Here is a 7,473-nt window from a genome sequence, read left to right as displayed (position 1 = left end):
ACTTTAGATATAATCTTATAGACCACATTGCAACAAGCAATTGGCCTAAAATCAGCTACTGTCACAGGTCTGTCCTTCTTAGGAATTAAAGTCAGAGTGGTCGAGTTGACTTGTTTGAGCATTCGTCCAGCAGTAAAGACTTCTTTCACAGCACAACATAAATCAGCACCAGTAATCTCAAAGGAATCTTTAAAAAACTGTGAGGTATACCCATCCGGTCCAGGAGCTTTATCAGCAGGTATAGAGAACAGTGCCTCTTTGATCTCAGTATCAGACACATCAACAATCAACCTCATTTTATGCTCATTAGTTAGCACCTTCCCTCTCTGAACAATACCAATATGCACCTTATCCACCTTGGTTTGAGTCCCTAGGATATGCTTATAATAATTTATGAATGCTGCTTCAATATCAGTCGAGGTAGTATGCTTCTGACCATCCATGTCATAAATACCCAGGATCCTATTCTGCATCCTACGAGCTTTAATGACACTATGGAAGTAATGAGAATTATCATCACCATCCCTCATCCAGTGTGCTTTTGCTTTTTGTGCAAGGAAACTTCTCAAAGCTTGCCCACGATCCTTATAAAGTAGATCAGCATTCTTAACTGCCTGCTGCAGACCAACATTAGTAGGGTCACCCTGCAACTGCATCTGAACACTATGGAGATGTTTCAAAGCAACCTGAGCAGTGGTCTCTATGTTGGCAAAACCAGTTCTGTTAAGCTCTTTCAAAGGATGTTTCAGTAGCTTAAGTTTCTTTACTAGCTGAAACATCTTATACCCATACAACTGAACACTCCATCTAGCTTGAACAATATTATGGAAGGTAGGATCCTTCCCCCACATGTTAAAGTACTTAAATGATCTATTCTGGTTCCTTACTTCAGAAGTGAGCTGCAAAGTGCACGGGCAATGATAAAAAACACCCTCAGGATGATAAATTGTAATGGTATCTGGAAACTCAAGTAACCAGCTGTCATTGACAAGAGTTCTATCAATTCTACTGAATTTTAAATCCCCAATCTCATGCTTGTTTGTCCACGTGAAAAAAGCACCTTGAGCAGGAATATCACATAACCCACAATAATCAACACATTCCTGAAATCCCTCACCTCAAAGATCTCGTAACCTCTGATCCAATTCTCTCATTCATAGCTAGCACATTGTTAAAGTCACCCATAACAACCCATGGACCTCTAACAGCATTCTTCATACTCTTAAGAGACTGCCATAAACCAACACGTTCAGCCAACCTATTAAATCCATACACCATTGATAACCACCAAGCCTTCCCAGTTGGCAGGAAAGTAACTCTAGTATGCACCACCTGAGCCTCACTTCTCAAGACTTCCACATCATAATTACTTGCATCCCAAATAATCCAGATCCTGCCTCCATCATGGCTATCATTATTATGAACCATAGCCCAATGAGAGCCAATCCCTTGATGAACTTTATTAATATTAGCAATTTTAACTCTAGTTTCTAACAGCCCACAAACTCCTAACTTATTCGAATGCAAAAACCATCTAATATCCTTATGTTTATTTACACTATTCATACCATGCACGTTCCAGAAACCTATGCTACCCATTCTCAATGACAAGGCCTTGCTCCCCTGGTTCCTCTTCAATTACTTGATATTGTACAGAATGCTCAAGCACCTCTAATAAAGTTCTCCTGCCACTTCCCATGCTCATTCCCTCTTGCCTAGTAAATTTAGTCAAGACTCTTGCTGGTGAGAAAGGAGTAAAGGACACAGGTATTGGCGTAACAAAGCCTCTGGGAAGACTAATGTTATTCCTGGATTGGATCCTTAATGCACTAGTAGGTGGTGGATTCACAACAGGCGCAGGTACAACAACAGGTTGTTGCTGCACCCTCTCCTTTGGAACCCACTTTTGTCTGACCTGCTTTTGCCCTTTCTGCTGCTTTGTCCTGCAATCCCGAGCCAAATGCCCCACACCTTTGCACTCCATAAAAATGGTAGGCCTCCACTCATAGTGCACAATCTGCCTATGCAAAACATCTAACTCATCAGTGAATTCTATCACATCAGGCAGGTCAGCCCCCATTTTGACTTCTACCATCACCCTCGCATGCCCTATGAAAGTTTTCAGATGAGTATTGCTATCACACCTCACAGGAACCCCAACCAGACCAGCAATTTTGTTCAACGCATTCCCCCAGAACTTGAGAGGTAACCCGTAGAACCTGATCCAAATGGGTACCATATCAACAGTCTCACGAATCAGCTTAGCAGTCGGACTCCATTCCTTGACAACGACAGGTTTGTTATCAAAGAACACAGGCCCAGACTGTAAGACCCTTAACTTCATTTCCTCAGTTTTAAAACGGACAAGGAATATACCATTAGAATGGAAAGAGATCTTATCATATTCAGTATATCCCCATACCCGCTTTACAAACCCATCAATAATCTTAAACGGAGGATTCGCACCTAGTACGTAACAGTAGACCGCAATCGACCAATACGCTAGTTCAGATTCAGTATCATTAGAAGTCAAATGAAGAGGACTTACTCTTTCCGTATCGGAACCTGACCGCGAATTCACCTCCGTCCAAGTACTCCCATCATCAGATTCCTCTTCTGCAATCGAATCCATACTACGACTGAAAGTGAACGGTCTGATTTCACCATCCTTATCAAGAACGCAATCCTCAACCTGAATATCAACCTGAGAATTGTCAATTTCCTGATCGAGTTGATGAAACCTAGAACCAGAATTATTATTATTTGATTTACTACTACTAATCTGTGTTTTTTGAGGAGTTTTTTGTGAATTATTACGAGTTACTACTCGAATTACTCTATTAGATTTAGATTGATTTCTCTTTTGACGAGCCATTGCTGATCAAAGTTGAAACTAACCTAATTCGTTTCTCTCTCTAGCTTTTAGCATCTCTCTAGCTAGTTAATTTCATTACTATTTATGAAAATAGAAACTTATTATTATGTATAATATATATAGAGATTAATATAGAAATAAAATATAGATTGAGAAATTAGGAAAAAATGAAAAAGCGAGCTACATGGCGAGCAGAGGCTGACGGCGGGGAAGGGGAGGCTCACGGCGGCCGGACTGAGGCGAGGGGATGCGGGAAGGCGTTGCAATGCAAGAGAAAAAAGGGGATAAGTGAGATGTAAGAGGAAAATGGAAAAGTGAGATGTCGTGATAACTGATAAAGTGAGATTTTGATTTCAAAGTTGCTTAATTGGTGTGTCCAGCGGACACGGGCCGTGTCCAACCATGTTGGACCGTGTCCGACACGTTTTCTTTTAACATAAAAACTGGGGACACGGTTCAAGGCGTGTCCGGAACGTTTTCAGGCGTGTCCTACAAGTGTCGGTGTTCGACACGGTGTCCGACACGGAAACGCTCAAAACTAGGCGTGTCCGTGCAACCTAGCCTTCAAGCACACTTATGTCAGGAGTTAATTTGTACGCAGCTACAAAATGTAACATCCAACTATAACCCGCCGTCTTGCACAATCACAAGCTCAGACCCGACATCGAAGCCCGCTCCTCTGCCTCCTCCTTGAGTTCGCACCTATAACCCGCAAAAACCAGTCGTAAAACCACCATTAAAGCCGTCAACAGCAAGTTTGACCTCTCTGAACCGAAACCCATTACCTGATGAGGAAGCCCATTTCAGATCACCACCCGATCACCTGATCATTCCCAAATTCACTCAACCCACCCCATTCCCAAACTGCTTCATCTCTGGCCACTCGGACCACCACCGACATCACCCGGAGTGCAGCAGCACGCCAGCACCCACAATAACATTTTGCTACCTTACCGCTCCATCGAGCACGATAGCTGATCCTGTACCCCACCAGATTCGACTATCACTTAACTCGATTACAATTCACAACAGAATATCACCGTGGCACCCACACTTGCTCCATTAATTCAATTCGAGATTACCGTCGTCAAAAACGAGTACAAACCAGACCCGTCATCCCACACCACCATTGCTTCTCCCCCATTTAAACAGCAGCAGGCCACCGCGAACCTGACATTCGAGCAGCAGCGTCAGACCGCCAATCTTCTTCAACCAGCATCCTTCACGAGCGGCCACCATCTTCCTTCAATCATCGAGCAACAAAGAATTCAGCCGCAAAATCAAGCACGAAAATGGTGAAGCATGTCGATGGCGACATATGATTCTGATCCGACACCACAACAAAGAACATATTCCATAACATATCCACCGCAACAACGCTTCGAGTACACCCAATCAGTGCGTCGCTTTTCTATCTCACGCGCCGCCGTCTTCCTCGCCATCATCGACGGGCTGCTGTTGTTGTTGATGTTTTTGGCATTTTTGGTTATTGATTTGGGGAATTTTGTTCGGATTTAGAGAGTTTTAGGGTTAGGGTTTACTAATTCATAGTAAATTGGGAATTAAATTGATTGATAGTGTTGTCTAACGGAGAAAAGGATTGTGATAAAGTTTGTACAATATATTCCGTATGATTGTGATGAAATCCCCAATTCACTGCAATCTAGCTTTAGTGATACTCCGTACTCCCTCCATTCAATTCCACTTTACATGTTTCTTTTATCATGTTTGCCAACGCGACTTTTACGCGGTAAATATTTTAAGCTACGTATTTGGAAAAATTATAAAAGTTAGATATTTTTAATATACTCTTAAAGACGAATCAAATAAGATCCCACGTGAATATATTTTAACTAATATATCGAGAGAAAATTGAAGTTGAATGTGAATGTCCGCTTGTGAATAGTGTGCAAAAGAGAAACATGCAAAGTGGAGTTGAATGGAGGGAGTATGTTTTTTTTAAGTTTTAGAGAGAGGTTATTAGTGAGGACGTTACACTTCCTTAGTTCAGTGGGTTTGTTTTGTCGAGATATCAGTGTCTTTTTTTTTTTATTAGATTCAATCTCAGTCATCTATTTCCCTTAATTTAATGCCTGAGATTTGTGAGCACAAACTCACTATAAGAATCAAACTCACGAGATCCCGCCTATATATATATATATATATATATATATATATATATATATATATATATATATATATATGTATATATATATATATATATATATATATATATATATATAGAGAGAGAGAGAGAGAGAGAGGGGTTCTCATAAGTCATTTACATCTTATGAGTCCCTAAGTCTTTATAAGGACCTTAGGATGGAAGGGATGGAGGGATGAGATTACATCTCGTTCAAGGGTCACAAATGAACCTCCCTAATCTCCCTCCCTAATCCTGTATAACTCCTCCTAATCTTGTATAACTCTTTCACCATTCTAATCTCTCAACTCACTTCCTCATTCACTCATCCTCTCTCATTTCTCACATTCACTCTTTCTCTCTCATTTTCTTCCCACCATCTCTAAAAAAAAAACAAAAAAAAAACCAAACTGATACAAAAAAAAACCAAAACCAAAAAAACCACTCCACCACACACCACACCGACCCACCTGCTGCCCACCACCACCCCGCCACACACCACACCCGACCCACAACCCGCCAACACCACCAACCAATCCCGACTCCACCACACCGCACCACACCATCCATCCTTCCACCACGACCGTACCTCCTCGGAGCTCAGGCAACGCCGCGACAGACGACCAGCAGTAACCCCATCACGCCCCGACCTCCACCAGAAGCAACCCCATCACGCTTTCCTCATCAGGACCGAAATACCACCACTCCTTCTTCTCCTCTACATCTCCGGTCAACAACAAGCAGCCGACAACAACAAGCAGCCGCATCTCTACCCTTCTCCTTTCTCTTTTTATTTTTCAGATCTGAAAAATTTATGTGGTTCTTGTTGTTGTTGGTTGTTGCGCTTCATATTTCGATTTCAATTTTTTTTACACATCTGGTTTTCGAGTTCTGGTTTTGTATTTTGTTTTGTTTTCTTATATTTTTTTTTATTTTGTTATGTGATTCTTTGTTTTCATATTTGGTTTTAGTTGGAATTTCAGATACCCCACTCACAAAAACCGTATCTGAGTATTTGAAAGTTGGTTTTTGTATTTGTTTTGGTTTTTATTTTTTTTTTCTGATTTCCAGATTTGATTTTTACCTCTAATAGTTTTTTTGGTTTAGATATTTTTTTATTATTTTAGATTTGGTATTAATTTTCTTCATATCTATTGGTGATTTTTTGTTAAATTTTAATGACATTTTTTTTGTTATATATATAATTTGTTGATTTAATTGGGCTATACGACTAAAGTTATACAATTTACAACTAAAGTTATACAATTTACTACTACAGTTATACTATTTATGATTAAAGTTATACTATTTACGACTAAAGTTATACTATTTATAATTTTTTGTTAATTGTTTTTTTCTTAGATTTACGTTTTCTTTTGTTAGATTAACGAGTTTTTGTTATTATGGATTAAAGTTATTTTCGATTTTTTTGTTCTTGTTATTGTTGGTTTCTTTTTAGATTTTAATCTTAAAGTTCAGATAGTGTATTTTTTTTTTTTTTTTTTTTTTTTTTTTTTTTTGCAATATTATTGTTGTTTGGCCATTATAGTTTCATGTCAGTAGTTTTGTTATTATGGATTAATGTAGTATTGTTTAGTTTGTTTCTTCTTCTCATTTGTTTTTATTTTTCAGATTTAAAATTTAAACTTATATGTGCAACTTTAGTGGTCATTGTGTACAACTTCAATGCTCTATGTGCAACTTCTGTGATCATTGTTATTTGGTTTTTTTTTATATTTGGTTTTTTCTTAGATTTACGGGTTTTTTTGTTAGATTAACGTTTTTTTGTTATTATGGTGGACTATTTACGACTAAAGTTATACCTTTTTAACATTAAAGTTTAAAGTTATACAAATATGGACTAAAGTTATACCCTTTAAACTTTAAAGTTACATAAATATGGACTAAAGTTATACAAAAATTGACTAAAGTTATACAAATAAGGACTGATGGGGCATATTCTGCACCCTCTGACCAAGTCAACATATTGAGCAAGGTCAAAGATATCCACAGCAAGTCAACGGCTTAAATGGCCCTAACAGACGCGCGACTGTCGGCCTGCCTCTTGTGCCTCGGCTAGGACACCTTGTCCGCCGGGGGCACACATCCGCGAACTCATATCCAAGACCCCTCGGCGGCGAGTCAACAGGGCCCGCCGACTTGCCATGGGTCCCTCGGCCGAGGGTAGCTCAGTCTTTCCACCTGCTAGCCACTTGGCCACTTGGCCACTACGTGACAAAAGGTGAAAGTCTATAAATACTCCTCAACTATCATTGAGGAAAGGATCCATAATTGAACCTAAGAATCACTATTCATCTGGTAATATCTTCCTTATCTCTCTACAATACGTACTTTGCCAAGTAGCAACCACTTACCTCTCTAAGTTACTAACTTGAGCGTCGGAGTGAGTTCGCTCGGCCCAAAGCCGAGCCCTCAGTTTGTTCATCGTTTCAGG

This window comes from Silene latifolia, chromosome Y, assembly GCF_048544455.1.
Source record: "Silene latifolia isolate original U9 population chromosome Y, ASM4854445v1, whole genome shotgun sequence".
Taxonomy (NCBI): Eukaryota; Viridiplantae; Streptophyta; class Magnoliopsida; order Caryophyllales; family Caryophyllaceae; genus Silene; species Silene latifolia.
This window is presented reverse-complemented; position numbering follows the sequence as displayed.